A 16644-nucleotide genomic window follows, 5' to 3' on the forward strand; every position below is an offset into this window, starting at 1 on the left:
AGGCTCAGAGAGGGAAAATGATTGGTCCAGGTCTGCAGAGTGGATCCAGGACTAGAAGCTGAGATTCTCAGTGTTCATCAGTACTGGGCACCAACAGGCCCCATTCTTCCCCGTCCTGGCACTTTGACCCATGAAATGTGAGGGGAGGTATCCACCAGGCGGGAGCCTTCAGGGACCCAAGCACAAAATGCCATCCTTCAAGGTGGCCAGTGGCATTCCAGGCAGAGGAGACTTCATCGGCCCGGGTCCCTGAATCAGGGCCACCTGGAGGAAAGCGTCCATCAACTCACGATAGACAGGTGGAGTGAGTGAGAAATAAATGTTAATGACCAAGGAGGGGTGGGCATCAGAGCGGTGTAACCTAGTCCATTCTGAGCGAGACTCTCAGGCTCCCCAATTTTTCCCGTCCTGTGGGGTTTACCTGAAACCTGTTTTCCAGCCAGTTATTTATTTATCAACGCTGATTCTGTTTGCCGCTTTCTGTGGTTCTGTGTACACTTCGGTGTTCTGTGGGCCAGGGCCTAGAGGGGTTAGGAGCACATGGCTAAATAAGCCAGGGCTTTTGCCCTTGAGAAACTCACGGAATAATCCCAAAGCGAATTTGCCTGCCCTGCGCTCTCCTGAAACTCAACCTCTGCCACTCAGAACTCCGTCGCCTCCACCTAAACCTGGGTTTCCCTGTTTAGTAAGTAGCATTACCAACCACTAGCTTAAGCTAGAAACCTGAGTGGTGTGCTCAACAGTCCCCACCCCCGAAAAACTAGTCACTAGATCCTACCTACGGATCCTATCTCCCAAACACTGTTGGAAACTCTTTGCTTCTTGTTAACCATTTCTTACCTTGGCCTCTTCTGTCTCCAACCCATTCCCTATTCCACAAGGACAGTGGGCTCTCTAACGTTGGCACAGCTGATATTGCCACTCCCCTGCTCACACCCCTTCCATGGCTCCCCAGTGCTTCCTTCAACTGCTCAGCCCAGTTTACAAGGTCCTGCACAGCCTGGCTCTGCTTGTGTTTTCAACATCATCCCTTATCACTTGCTGCCAGGATCTCGCCAGGCTGAACCACTTTCAATTCCTCTAATGTCTGGGCTTTCTTCCCATGGGGCCTCTGCACATGCTGTTCTCTGCCTGGAATACACGTCACTCTCTCTCCTCCTTCCCCTTAGTCAACTCTTATTTAGCCTCCTGGCTCAGCTTTCGGATTCTCCAGAAGGCCTGCACGGATACCCCCTCCCCGCCACGGTCTGGGCTAGGAGCCCCCTTCACCCTGTACTTCCCCAGGGACAGCACTCACTCCTGCGTCTCAGCAGACAGCCGCCTCCACCGCCTCCACTGGCCGTGTCCTCCAGCAGCCCAGGGGGCCTTTGAGGGCTGGGGCTGGGTCTGTTGTGCTTGACTTTGTGCCAGGACCTCACACACAGCAAGTGCTCAAATATTTGTCCAGTGAGTGGAGGGTATGCACCTTTGTACTAACCTGAACACTGTGCTGGCCTCCGGGGCTGCAGAGCAAGGTGAGATCTAAATGGGTTCCTGTTTGCGTGGCCCAGAGGTTACCTGCAAGAGACCACCGCGATAAGCCATTAAACAAATCTGTAGCCAAGAGAGTTTCGCCTAGTGATTGGTGCTACAAAGAATATGAAGCAGGTGGGATGTTATGGGAGGGGTTGGGTGGTCAGGGGTGGCCCCTAAGGAGGTGAGGCTTGAGCTGGGCCTGGGTAATGAGGGGGAACCAGCCATGAATCTTTTGGCCATGAAAAGGTTTGGGGTGGATGATTCCAGGTCCTTCCTTGGGGATTTGGCCTGGCCTGCAGAAGGACCAGCGAGAAGGCCACTGTGATTGGAGCAAAGAGGAACGTGCTAGGAGATGAGTCAGGAAAGCTGGTAAGGGCCAGACCATTCAGGGCTTTTCTAGGCCACAGGGAGGTGTTTTATTCTAAGGGCAATAGAATCCATTGGAAAATGAGTGATGTTGGCGACCCAGGGGGCATCTTGGGCATCTCTCACATCTTTCAGCTTGTTGAGTGCAACTTGTCCCTTAAGATTTAACTAAAAGGACTCATTAAAGTAGGATGTCCGGGAGTTCCCTGGTGGCTTAGACGGTTAAGGACCTGGCATTGTTACTTCTGTGACTTGGGTTTGATCCCTGGATGCAGGTGTGGCCAAAAAAGAAAAGAAAAGTAACCCTACCAAACAACTCAAGAATTCCAGAGCTTAGATTCTACTAAGTACCCCTGACTTTTGCTGATGTCCCAGTCTCCCAGCTGCTTTTGCCTCCTTTGTGCCTGACTCTCCTTTCACCTTTTCACCAACTAAGCCCTTCACTCCCAAAGTTCCACCAATTCCAGGCTTTGCCTGGTGCACACTTGGCTGATGAGCTGATTCGACCAACAGCTGAACACTGAAAATGAGATGCCCTGTTTGCAAAAAGTCCTTGTATATTTGCTGTACAGTAGAAATCGACAGAACACTGTGGTAGAAATTGGCAGAACGCTGTAAATCAACTCCAATGGAAAAAATAAAAATCATTAAAAAAAAAAGTCCTTGTATATTCACCACACACACCACCACTGTAAACACAGACATGTTCCCTCATAATTTTGACTGATTTTCTGTACTCTAGCCCTAACGGCCTACCCCAAATGCTGAGACCCTCCCTCTCTCCTACCACCTCCTTCCAGATATGCAAGCCCTCTGACTCACATTTTTTCTTTTTAAGGCCGCACCTGAAGCATATGGAAATTCCAGGGCTAAGGGTCAAATCAGAGCTACAGCTGCTGGGCCTACGCCATAGCCACAGCAACTTGGATCCAAGCTGCATCTGCGACCTACGCTGCAGCTTGTGGCAACAGCGGATCCTTAGCCCACAGAGCGAACCCATATCTTTTTGGACACTATGCTGGGTTCTTAACCGACTGAGCCACAGTGAGCACTCCTGACTCCCCCATTTTTGCTTGTTGCCTTTTCTGAAATAACAGCTTTATTGAGATACTATAAAATTCCCCCTTTTAGGAGTTCTCTTGTGACACAGTGGGTTAAGGACCTGGCATAGTTACTGCAGCAGCTTGGGTTGCTGCTATGGTGCAGGTTCAGTCCCTGGTCTGGGAACTAATGCATGCCACAAGCGCAGCCAAAAAAAATAAATAAATAACCCTTTTAAATTGTACAATTCAGTGGTTTTTAGCTATTTGCAGAACCAAACCTCACAGTTATCTAATTCTGGAGCATTTATTTCATCACCCCCACCAAGAGAACCTCATCCCCATTGGTGCTTACTCCTCATTTTCCCACCCCCCAGCTCCTGGCAACCATTAATCTCTCTGTCTCTATGGATTTGCCTATTCTAGACATTTCATAGACAGAATCAGGCAACATGTAACATGTAGCCGTTCATGACAGGCTTCTCATGTGGAATGTTTTCAAGGTTCATTTGCACTGTAACATGTATCAGTACTTTAGTCCTATTTATGGTGAAATAATATTCCTTTGTGTGGACTTATTAACGTGTTTATCCGTTCACCTGCTGATGGACACCTTTTGGGTATTGTGATTGTGCTGCTGTGAACATTCTTGTACAAGTATGTGTTTGGGAACCAGTTTCCAGTTCTCTTGGGTATATACCCAGGGGTGGAATTGCTAGGTCATATGGTAGTTCTGTGTTGAACATTTTGAGGGACCATGAAACCGTTTTCCAGGGTGGTTGGGCCATTTTACATTCCCACTTGCACTGCACAAGGGTTCCAACGTTCCATATCTTTGCTAACTTGATATTCCCTCCCCCTAAAAAAAAAAAAAAAAAAAAAAAACCAGAAAAAAAAAACCTAGCCATCCTGATGGCTATAAAGTGTTGTCTCCTAGGGTTTTGTTTTTGGTTTTTGGGTTTTTTTTGTCTTTTTGCCTTTTCTGGGGCCACTCCCGTGGCATATGGAGGTTCCCAGGCTAGGGGTCGAATCAGAGCCGTAGCTGCCAGCCTATGCCAGAGCCACAGCCATGTGGGATCCAAGCCGAATCTGCAACCTACACCACAGCTCATGGTAACTCTAGATCCTTGACCCACTGAGCAAGGCCAGGGATCGAACCCGCAACCTCATGGTTCCTAGTCGGATTTGTTAACCACTGAGCCATGACAGGAACCCCCTCCTAGGGTTTTTTGTTTGTTTTTGTTTTGCTTTTTAGGGCTGCACTGTGGCATATGGAGGCTCCCAGGCTAGGGGGTTGAATCAGAGCTACAACTGCTGGCCTACTCCATAGCCACAGCAATGCCACATCCGAACCATGTCTGCAAGCTACACCACCACAGCTCATGGCAACACCGGATTCTTAACCCGCAGAGCGAGGTCAGGGATCAAACTTGCAACCTCGTGGTTCCTAGACAGATTGATTTCCGCTGTGCCATGACGGCAACTCCTTGACTCCTAGTTTTGATTTGTATTTCCCTAATGATTAATTATATCAGGAGTGTCTGTTTTGTTCTTATTGGCTACTTGTATACCTTCTTTGAAGAATTGTCTATCAAGTCCTTTAGCCCATTTTTCACTTGGGTTCTTGTTTCTTTTGTAGAACTGCGTAGATATCTTGCCTACTGCCTAGCCTTCAGAACTAGCTTTGCAAAACTCCCATTTTTGCTTTGCTACTCAAAGCTGGTTCTCCTACTTGGAATTTTGCAGTCACCTATGAAACGAAGTGGTTTTGTTTCCTCCTCATTTGTATACAGTGACTCCTTTTACTGTCATAGCCTAAGAGATGGAGGTAAAATCTTCCTCTGATTTTACAAATGAGGATTTAGGGGCAGGCCAGGATTAAACTGACTAGCTAATTAGGGGGTGGGATTTGCACCGCGAACCGTCAAACTCCAAAAGGCCCCACGCTCTTCCTACTAATTAGTTCCATCCTGCCTCAGGACTGCAAATATTTACTGTACAGACGGGAAACTCAGGGCCAGAAAAGGGTCAGGAGTTTTTCTGGATCACAAATATCAGGGTCCAAGTCTAGGAACTCCCTTCTCGGCCCACAAATCCTCCTCCCAGCGCCACCCGCTCAGAGGCACGGACCTAGAGGTGGTGGCGTGGCTCGACCCTTCAGGCCCAGCCAGGTCACGCCTTCCTGCTGAGTCACGGCCGCGGGGCGGGGCGGGCGCCGCGGGCCTGCGAGAGGAAGGCGAGTAGCAGCCCGCCCCTGCTTAGGAACCGAAGCCCCACCTCTGGCTCCGCGGTGGCTTCCTATTGGGAAGCCTTGGACGAACAGAGCCAATCACAGCAAGCTCCGGTGTGTGGGTGGGGCGGAGTCGAAGGCAAAGGAAACGCCCTCTCCTCTCCTAGAGCTGCCCCTTCCGGGCGCGCCACTGAGGTTTTGGGGAGCGTACTGGGTTCGGCCTTTGTGAGGGTGGGGGTGGCCACACCCTGAGCGGGGCCGGGAGGAGTCCCGAGGAGCCGGGGTGAAGGCGACCTGTTCTAGTCTATGCAGCCATTCTCGGCTTAGAGAGAGCTTTTGATAACCTCTCCTCCCCCGATGGGCAGAGCTGGGATCCTTATTCTGGTTTTAGGTGACGGTTAACCTACAGAGGCCTGTTCAAATTACAAGGCCAATTTTCGTTAAAACTGGTATTTGAAAGGGGCGGGACCAGACACTTGCAGATTTACTCACTAGGCTGAGAGATTAACGACCTGCCCTTTAGAGGCACCCTTACTAAAGCGTGGCTGTGCCGCGCGGTCATGCTGAGGCTGTGGCCCACGTGGTCTCCAAGGCTGTCCCCGGAGGACCTTTGAGATGTAGACTAGGTGGGGAGGGTGGTCTCTGGATCTCACCAGTTTGCTTTTCAAACCCATGGTCCAGGCCTAAAGACCCCTGGCATCTCTCTACACCCCCTCACCCCACCCCACCCCCCGCCCCAGCATTAGCTAATACTCAGCAAATATTTGAGCCCTTCCTTGTGCCAGGCTGGGGCAGAGAGGGCCCATCAAGGACCAACCAGGTCTCTGATGTAACCATCGGTCTGTCTCCTGCCCAGACTGTAAATTCTCAAAGGCTGTTGAGAGTTGGATGGGGGAAGGACAGAGTGCTAAGTCAGGGGCAGTTGCAGGGCCCCCTAACTTAGTCTGAGCGGAGGGACCAGGGAAAGCTTTTGGAAAAAAGTAGTTTTTAACCACAGGGAAGGGAGCCTGGCCTTACTGAAAGAATGGAAGGAGAAGCAGATGGTTGGAAGGGAGGTTCAAGGGAGACTGTGGATTGAGCTGGGAGGAGAGGCTTGTAGGCGCCTTAAAGATTAGGGAGATTATCCTGAGGGTACTAGGAAGCTATCTAGGATTTTAAGCAGAGGAGAGACTTAATAAGATTTGAGTTTTTAAAAGATTACTCTCTGGAGTTCCCATTGTGGCTCAGCGGGTTAAGAACCTGACTGGTCTCCATGAGGATATAGGTTCAATCCCTAGCCTCGCTCAATGGGTTAAGGATCCAGCATGGCTGTAGTGTAGGCACTGCAGCTGCAGCTCCAATTCGACCCCTAGCCTGGGAACTTCCAAATGTACAAGTGTGGCCCTAAAAAGAAAAAATAAATAAATAAAATAAATAAAAAGGTCACTCTGGGCATCCCGTGGAGAAGGGCTAGATTGTAGGGGAGTGAGACGGAAACAGGGAAAGCAGCTGCATTAATGCAGGGGAGAGTTGACGGTGATGGTGGTTTGGACTCTGGTGGACATGGGACAGACAGTGAGCAGAGGATGAGTTGCTGACCTGTCTAACAGGAGCTCTAATGATTCAGGAGCCTTGGAGTGGTGCTTCCTCTGTTGTCCTCCCTTTATTTACTCATTTATTTATTCTCTCATTCAACAAATATTTGAGCTGACTGTGGCCGGAAAGTATGCCCAGTTTCCCAGGGAGAGCGGCTGCTGTCTGACCCATTCGGGGCGGAAGAGAAGGGGTGATGTCTACAGAGGGGTTGGTGCAGACCGTGCCAGGACCCAGCTGCACAGTGCTTGGACATTGATGTGGGGGTTCCTATGGATTCCAACTCTCACCAGAGCCTCCCCTTATCTCTGCTGCTCCCCTCATCTATTCCTACTTGGCAGATGCAGAAAGCGATGCTTAGAGAAGGGACTGACCTGCCCAAAGTTACCCACCTGAGACTTGGAACTTGGGTATCGGGGTTCCCACTGGCTCCTCTTCCTACTGCAGTCTGCCTGCCCACATTTGGGTTGTTTTAGGCTCAGAGAGCCTCTCCACCACTATCAGGCAGGAGGAGAAGCTGCAGACAGAGGGGCGCCTGCTCCCTGCCTCCCTGCTTCTCTGCCTCTGACTCCAGCCCCGAGATTGCTGTATTATTAGCAACAAGCCACAACTGCGCAGAGTCATACAGCCTCCAGCTTGCCAGGGGACTTCACATGCAATATCTCATTTGATCCATCTGGCCTCGTCTGAAAGTGAAAATTATTATGCCCACTTAACAAGTGAAGAGACTGAGGCTTAAAGATTCAAATTGTTATGCATCTGAGGAGCTCCACTGAGTTTCAAAAAAGACGCTAATATGTATCCATTGAACTGTGATCCCCTGCAACCATGCTGGGTTCCACAGGATGCAGAGCTGAACAGGATCGGGGCTCTGTCCCCAGAGAGGAAGCCATCCATAGATATAATGCATATACATCCCGTCCCTAGCCCACGTATAAGACCCCAGTGTGTGGGGCTTTGGAGAAGTGGTGTGGGCTCAGAGGCAGAAGTCACTCCTGGTAGAAGTTCCAGGAAGTCTTCTGGAAGAAGGAGCATTTAAGCTGGAGTTGAAGGCCATGGATTTGGGTAGGTGGGAGTGGGGCGATGGGTCCCCTCTGTGTCCTTCCCCAGCATCCTGGGCTCACCTTCTCATCACGTTCCATTACTTGTCTCACCTCACCGGATTTTATGCACCTAAAAGGCACTCAACATTTGAATCAGTGGAGGGGCAGATACATGGCGGAGAGGCAGAATGAGGCCGGACTGCAGGTGACGGTAGTCAGGAAGGTCTCTTCCAACCCAGTGCTGGAGGGCTGCCATCTGGGACAGAGCCCTTGGGTGGGTAGGACAGCAATGAAGCATGTCCTTTCCTTCCTGTTTTGGTGGGGCTTGGCAGCAGCAAAAGTGCTGGGATGGGGGGAGGTGGGGCGCAGCCTTTAATTGGCGGGATCTTTGTAATAGTGCAGGCCTGGGAACTGGGGTCACAGCTTACTCACCTGACTCCCCATCTTCAGCACAAACTGCTTGGCCAGATTTAGGAACTATCTTCAAAGGGTGCCAGGAACAGAAAGCATCTGTTGCCTCCAAGTTCTTTTTTTTTTTTTTTTTTTTTGTCTTTTGCACCCGAGGCATATGGATGTTCCCAGGCTAGGGGTCCAATTGGAGCTCCAGCTGCTGGCCTACGCCACAGCCACAGCAACGTGGGATCTGAGCGGCGTCTGCGACTTACACAACACCTTACCGCAACGCCCGGATGCTTAACCTGCTGAGCAAGGCCAGGGATCAAACCTGCGTCCTCATGGATGCTCGTCAGATTCGTTAACCACTGAGCCACGATGGGAACTCTTAAGTTCTTGTCAGACTTAAAGGGCACCCTTGATGCCCCAGGTTCCCCAGGTCCTCTGTGGGGCAGGCGAAAACATGTTGGAGTCACTGAAGATCGGGGGGGGGGGGGCTGTTTGCATTCTACAGATGGGGACCAGGACTGCAGGGAGCTCCGTGGCTACCCAACCTCACAGTGAGCGAGCGGCAGAGCGGGGGGTCCTGCCTCCAAACAGCCCCTTCTCCAACCTCCTGCTGCCCTTGAGGAGGCCTGGGGCGGGGGGGTACTTCTCAGTCTGCACACGGGTCACCTGGTTGGGATTTCTGCAGCAGGCGGTGCAGATGGAAGAGCCGCTCAAGCTGCCTGGCCCCGAGGCCTCTGCCTTCCCAGAGCAGACATCCGTCTTGTACCGGTTGGGTTGGGTCCAGCCCAGAAGCTTCCGGGATGAGCCGTGGGCACCTGGCCAGCATGCTCGGCACCTTCTCTCCTCGTCTCTGTCTCAGGCAGTTTGTCTTCCTGTCTGTGCTCTGTCAGAGTCTAATAGTTTCTGTCTGTCTGTTATTATTATCATTAGTATTTTGCTTTTTAGGGCCACACTAGCGGCATGTGGAGGTTCCCAGCCTAGGGGTCGAATTGGAGCTGTAGCTGCTGGCCTACACCACACAGCCACAGCAATGCCAGATCTGAGCTGTGTCTGCAACCTATACCACGGCTCATGGCAACACTGGATCCTTAACCCACTGAGCGAGGCCAGGGCTTGAACCCACCACCTCATGGTTCCTAGTCGGATTTGTTTCCGCAGTGCCATGACAGGAACTCCCATGTTATTATAATTTTTTTTTTTTTTTTTTTTTTTGCCTGTCCTAGGGCCTCTTCCCTGGCCTTTCCCTGCCCCAGGAGTAACTCCAGGACATCTGGTGCCGCAGGAATCGTGGTCCCCTACTCTGCCTGGTACCTCTCCTCTGCCATCTGCACGACCCAGAAGTACAAAACACGGGAGTACCCTAGTCACACTCCTCTTTGTTCAAGCCCTTGGCCTCCTTTTCCCTGGTTGTGAAGCTCAAGATGCCTAAATTGTCCCCATCTTTCCAATAGAAGTGCTGGCCCAGAGACCACTGTATGGGAGAAGGATGTGAGGGTGGCAGGGCCCCGTGCCAGGCAGAACTGAAAGGTGCGGAGGTTCAAGCCACTAGCGGCCCTGCCTCCTGCTGCACTGCTTCCTCCAAACCCCCTCCTTGGGGCTGTGACCTCACAGCTTCGGGAACCATCCCTGGGCCCAAAACACCTGTTCCTGGGGGGCCCTCTGGTTGTAGTCTTCCTCCTCCTCCAGGCGCTGCCTCATCCTGGCGGCTTCCAGGATCCACAGGCACATCTTCCCCTGGAGCCCCTCAAGTGGAGCAGCACAAACCTGGGCCTCTGCGCAGCCCCTGTCCACTCCCCAGAATTTTCTGCAGGTCTTGGCAGGGGCTTCCCACTCTCCCGAGGCTCTGGCTCTCCCATGTCACTGCTGCCCTCCGCCTGCTCTTCTGTGTCCCTGAGCCCTCTGGCCTCTGACCCTCTCCTGGTCTTTATTTTCCCCATGTTGGCTGGTCCTTGGCCAGTCCTGGCACTCACTCCTCTGATATATTGGTCCACGGTCTCCCAGCCCCTTGGCTGCAGCTGACCACTGCCTGCCCTGGGTGGTCTGACCGCGACCTTCTCAGCTCCTAGCCCACACTGCCCAGGGCTGCCGGAGGGAGGGCTGGGCAGATGGGGGCCCTGTGTGCGCATGGCCTCGGGCCCAGCTGGTGCTCGTCCCAGCTCCCTCCCCCACCCTCCCCAGAGGCTCTCTCAAGCCTTCAGCCTGTTCACCAGCCGCCTCCCCTCCTCCTCCCGTGACTCAGCAGATGACTTCAGCCTCTCCTTCTCGGAGAAGAAGGTTCTCAGGAACCTCCCTGCTCTCCACTCAGAGGTCCACCCCACCTGCCTTCCATCCCAGCAGACCCCTCCTCCAGGGACCCTGACCTCCCTGAGAATTTGGGAATGTAGAGGTTTTAGTATGAACCCAAGGGGCCTGCTCTGAGCTGCTGGACCATCGGTTCCTCATTTTGCAAAGGAGAGACAGATGCAGAGGAAAGAAGTGATGTGCTGAAGGTTGTTCAGCACGTCGTCCTTGGTGCAAGCAGGCCTCCAGTGTCCTGTTTGTGCCCCCCGCCCCCTGAATCCAGCGTGGACACTCACAGCCTTGGGCAGTGTGCCAGGGAACTGCCATCCCTCCAGCTTCTCCAGGGGGGCCTTGGCTCTGACTCACCCTCCTGGAGACCACACTCACACCCATTCCCATGAGTGAGCAGGTCATTTACTTCCTCTCTTAGGCCCCTCCTCCTACCCAGCTTTTCCTGCAGCCTCCCACTGGAGCCCTTAGAAGTAAACCCAGGCTTGCTGGGTAGAGAGTCAAGCCCGCCTTCAGGGGCTCTGAAAAGAGGCCAACAAAGAAAAAACTGCCTGCAATGAGGAGTAGGAAACACATGAACCTCCTTCATGACCCAGCCCCTCCATTGATTAGCTGTGTGACCTAGATGGCTTACTTAACCTCTCTGTGCTTTGGATTCCTCATCTACAGAGTGGCGTCTCTCCTGTCTGAGGGCATGAGGAAAAAAATGCATATGCTCTCCGTTTGTTTCTCACTTTTTTTCTTTTCTTTTCTTTTCTTTTTTTTTTTTTCTTTTTAGGGCCGCAAGTGCAGCACATGGAAGTTCCCAGGCTAGGGGTGGAATTGGAGCTACAGCTTCTGGCCTACACTGCAGCCATAGCAATGCCAGATACGAGCCACGTCTGCAGCCTACACCACAGCTCACGGCAACGCTAGATCCTTAACCCACTGAGCAAGGCCAGGGATTGGACTGCAGTGTCATGGTTCCTAGTCCGATTCCACGGGAACTCCTTTTTCTCACTTATTGGCTTTTCTTTGCCATCTGAGTGTTAGACACTGAGGTGAGGTTGTGGCTCAGTGGTAACAAACCTGACTAGTATCCATGAGGATGGGGATTTGATCCCTGGCCCTTGAGCAGTGGGTTAAAGGATCCAGTGTTGCCGTGAGCGGTGGTATAGGTCACAGGTGTGGCTCAAATCTGGAGTAGCTGTGGCTGTGGCTTTGGCCAGGAGCTGCAGCTCTGACTTGACCCCCGGCTTGGGAATTTCCATATGCCACAGGTGCAGCCATAAAAAGCCAAAAAATAAAATAAAATTTACAAGACTGTTGGGGAGAAGAAGGGTTCTTCTTTTTCTTGTAACTCCAGAAGACAGACTGAGGAATGATGGACAAAAGAATTTGAGAGCTTGAGTGCTGTGCCCCAGAGGAAGGGAGACTTCAGGAAATATACATTGTGTGTGGCCAGAGGTGTGCTCGCAAAGGACTGATGCCCAGGAGATGGGGTGCTACGTAAGGGATTTGTCTACTGGGCGGATGAGGCTCCTTCTGCTGTCCCTTCCAGTTTATGAGCTCCAGCTCCAGGAAGACAGGGAGGGAGGCTGGCTGGCCCTGATACCTAGAAGCCAGTGCAGGCCCCATGCTCCTGAGTCATCTCAGTTCGCCCAAGGCCTGGTATGGAGGGAGTGCCATTTGCCCCTGTCTGTCCCCAGGCTCCGAGCAAGGAGTTGGTGCTGAGTGTCTGTGCCGACCTCCTGTCCCTGGTGCAGCCCGGGCTCCTGTCTGCCTGCTGGGTCAGCACCAGCATTCCTATTACACCAGCAAGTGGGATTTGCACTCTGGAAGCCTTAGTGCCGGGCTGACTCGGCAGAATGGCCAACGCTAGAAACTGCTGCTTCCCTAGCTCCTCCACCAAGCTCTCAGAAGGCCTCATGGCCACTCCACTTCCTCTCTGAGCAGCCCCGCCTGGCCTTCTTCAGGGTTTTCAGGACCTTTTGAGGTCACTCCGGCAGACCACTGATGGTGGAAGCGTCCCCCAGAGAGCTTTAAAAACACCCATGTTCCAGACCCAACTCTTGCAGATTCTGATCCAGTAGATTGGACCTAGGACTCTGGATTCTAGACACGTTCTCCTCAGGTACGGGGGGACTCACAGCCAAGTTGGGAACCCCGGCCCACATCACCTCTGAGTGGCCGGTCTTCTGGTCCTGCTTATCTGCTGGTCTCTGAGCCCTGGTTCCTGTCCCACTCTCCCCAGACCCAGCCCCTGCCATTGGTAGATGGCTCCAGCTGATGGGGACATTGCTTCCTAGAAGAGAGCTGAAAGCAAGGGGCTCTTTGCAAGCTTGGAGTCTTCCCAAAACAAAAAGCACCTGCCTCATTCCCTGTGGTAGGCAAGCTGCCACCATCCCCATCAAACTGCCCCGTGTCATCTGCCCTTCGAGTTTCAGGCACCAAACTCCTCACTTCAGACCTCTCTACCAAGTCGAGAACACGTTCCTTTTTTATAGGCCAATTCAGAGGGCGTGGCGGTGATTTCTCTTTAAGATCCAGGGGGAACCCGAGGTCCAGATTAGTGAAGCACGGGCTCAAATTCACACAGCTGAGTTTCAGGGGCTGCTCTGCTCTGAAATGCCCATCCCTTGAGAACGGGGACAGTTTATCTCTTTGTTTGAAACAATGGCCTATTTTTCTGTGGTGATGGGCATTCCCTTTGGTGTGGTAAATTATGAAGTGCGCTCTTTTTAGGAGACTGCAAAACGTAAATTGCAAAGAGGTGCTACGATTTTTCAGTCTCGCCTTCCTTCTCGCGCAATCGGTCTAGTGGATCTGAGAGGCCCTAGATTTGGGAAGCTGGCTTGGTGAGGAACACTCAGCCCCAGGCCCTTGGAACAGAGAATTTCTGTGGGTTGTCAGCCCCACGTCGACAGGCCTCTCTTTGAAATCCTCAGTCTGGATCTTCTCCAAGACCATCCTTTCTGACTGTGGCCCTGTCTGCCCCTGGGATTGTCTGCAGTTCTGTCTTCCTCAGTTTGGGCCATAACTTGAGCACGGCCATTTGTTTGGGGGCAGAACCTTTCAAATCCTCCCCAAGAGCTAAGACCATCACCAGGGAATTCATTTATTATTATTACTAATATTTTGCTTTTAGGACTGCACCTGCGGCATATGGAAGTTCCCAGGCTAGGGGTTGAATGAATAGGAGCTGTAGCCGCAGGCCTAGACCACAGCCACAGCAACTCAGGATCCGAGCCACCTCTGTGACCTACACCACAACTCACGGCAACGCTGGATCCCTGACCCCTTGAGCGAAGCCAGGGATTGAACCTGCATCCTCATGGATACTAGTCGGATTCGTTTCTTCTGGACCACAACAGGAACTCCAGGCAATTCGTTCTTGAAGCAGTCTTTTTCGTTGAACAAAACTTCCCTGAGCCCCTGCTCCAAGCAGGGCTCGGAGCTCATAGGTGACTCAATGGAACTGTCTTTGAGGAATCTATTTATAAGACCACAGGGCAAGACAGAGCCACATACAAAGTCTAGAACCCTTTCTGGGAGCTGGGGGGAGCAGGGGGGAGGGGGTCAGTTCAACACCTTGTCTGAGGCTGGAAGATGAAGAGGGGTATTCCCATTGTGGCTCATTGGAAATGAACCCCACTAGTATCCATGAGGATGAGGGTTTGATCCCTGGCCTCGCTCAAGGATCTGGCATTGCCATGAGCTGTGGTGTAGATCACAGGTGCAGCTTGGATCCCAGGTTGCTGTGGCTGTGCTGTAGGCTGGCAGCTGTAGCTCCGATTAGGCCCCTAGCCTGGGAACCTCCATATGCCGCAGGTGCAGCCCTAAAAAAAAGAAAAAAAAAAAAAGATGAATCGGTAGGATTGGATGGGGGCAGGGTTAGGTACGATTAGAAGTTCCCAGCATAAGGAACAGCTTTTGAAAATGCTCAGAGTTGGAAGAGGACTGCATGGTCAAGAAATGTGTTAGGAGTTCCCGTCGTGGCTCAGTTGTTAACGAATCCGAGTAGGGACCATGAGGTTGCAGGTTCGATCTCTGGCCTCGTTCAGTGGGTTAAGGATCTGGCGTTGCCATGAGCTGTGGTGTAGGTTGCAGACATGGCTCAGATCTGGCATTGCTGTGGCGTAGGCCGGCGGCTGCAGCTCTGATTAGGCTCCTAGCCTGGGAACCTCCATATCTCCATATGCTGTGGGTGTGGCCCTAGAAAAGACAAAAAAGACCAAAAAAAAAAAAAAAGAAAGAAAGAAAAAAGAAATGTGTCAGTCAAGTGTCATGTGAGATGCAGCTGGAGAGGTAGGCAGGGGCCTCAGGAAAGCCCTTGAATTCCCGGCTAAGGAGCAGGGACTTGGCCCCTATGCAGTGGAGTTGCACACCTGGCAGAGCCAAGGCAAGGGAAAGAGAAGAGAGCATGCACATTTGGAAAGATCTCTCAGACCTCGGAAAGGAGAGGCTGGGAAGACTTTAAGATAGGGCAGTTAGAGGCTGGAAGACCTTAAGAAGCATCCATCCAATTCTGTTATTTTATAGATGTGCAGCCCGAGGCCCAGAGAAGTAAAGTAACATGCTCAAGGTCACCCAGCAAGGTGAGTAGCAAAGTCAAGGCTTCAACCTGTGGGTGGTGCCTGCCAGCACAGGCTTCCCCCACTGGCCCAGCACTCTCAGGAGGAGAAGCAGCCCGCTGAGATCTCCTTGTGCTTTGCTTCTGAGTCCACCGTGCACTCTGCCCCCACTGCAGACCAGCCTGTTAGGGCAGTGACTGGGAAGTGTTCCCAGAGGACAGGGTGGGGAGCATTGCCGGTCTGCTTCAGAAGATGCTGCTGCTGCCGCTGCTGCCACCGCCTCCACACCAATCAGGGAGCTTTCTAGCCGCAGGAGGAAACCAGGAGCCAGAGGACGGGGCTGCAGTGATTTATGACTGCACAGAAACAGCAGGACACTCGGGTTTCTGGCTGGCCTGCTCGTCCACCAACTCGGCCTGAAGAGGATCCGTCTAAAGGTTGAATCCTCCAGCACTGGAGATGGGGCAAAGGGTTAGCCAGACAGAGTGCCTGCCCAGTGCCCTGTGTCAGGCCAGTCACCAGAGGGCAAGGCCCCTCCTTTCCTGAGCAGATGCCAAGGGGGAGATGCTCATAGTCTGGGCTGGAAAGGGTGTCCTTGCTACCAGGAGCACAGAAGATCTGCCTGGGTTTGAAGTCAGGCTCTGCTGGTCACTGACATGTGACCTTTGGCTGGTCATGCAGCCGAGATCTCTTTGTCTCAGCTTCCAAGTCTGAAAAAACAGGGCTGATTCTGAGCCTCTCAACTCTGGGACTGAACCATCTCCCAGGACTGCAGGTGCAGAGCCCATGTTTCCGCAGCCAATAGCCTTCCACTTGAGAAAATGAACAGGCTGGATCTAGCACTGTGACTTGTCACAGCAGGGCGGAGCACTCAGTGCTCTTTTACTTTAATTTCTCACTTGAAGGGTGGGGAAATTAAGACCCAGAGAGGGCACAGGCCTTGTGTCTAGAGCTGGGGGCCAGGCAGAAGCCAGAATGCTAGTTCTCCACCTCCCTCCTCCAGGCAGGCGTAGAGGAGGAAGCTAGAATCTTAAGCCATTTGTTCTGTGTCATGTCGCCATGGCTCTGAAGCAGCCCTCTCAACAGCCAGGGCCTCTGGGCAGCTGCGGCTTTAAGCCTAGAGTCTTAAAAAGAATCAAAAGGGAAAGGAGGGCAGGGCCAGCTCTCCTGCGCCGTAGGAGCCTGCAGATGTCATTCCTGTGTGGCTTTGGCACATCCTTGTCTTTGCCTCTGCTTTACTTTTTTCCCAAACAGATTTGGCCTGGATTTTTTTTTTTTTTTTTTTTTTTTTAAATGCACATTGGACTGGTTGTGGGGAAGGAACTGAGGTGGCGAGGTCAGAGAGGCAGCCTGAAATGTGCCAGGAAGTTCCCGAGAATTTAGGTTCCAGGGCCTAAAATCGCTGACATGTTTAATCCACTGTAGACAACCAGGGTTGGCTGTCAGGGTTCCTTCCCGCCCGGACCTGGGTGGCCCAGGCCAGAGTGGTTGAGGCCTGGCCTGCAGGGAGGAAGAGAAAGGAAGAGAAATGACTTGGCGAACACTCCTGTAAGAGACAGAAGGAAGTGGGAGGGTATATTCACCAGCAGGATTGCATTTTGCCGGGTGGTGTAGTAAGAGAAGAGGGACCAGGG

Source organism: Sus scrofa, chromosome 3, assembly GCF_054392235.1.
Source record: "Sus scrofa isolate SSC_HxYL_T2T_F1_AM1 chromosome 3, Sscrofa_HxYL_maternal_Yorkshire_Landrace_v2.0, whole genome shotgun sequence".
NCBI lineage: Eukaryota > Metazoa > Chordata > Mammalia > Artiodactyla > Suidae > Sus > Sus scrofa.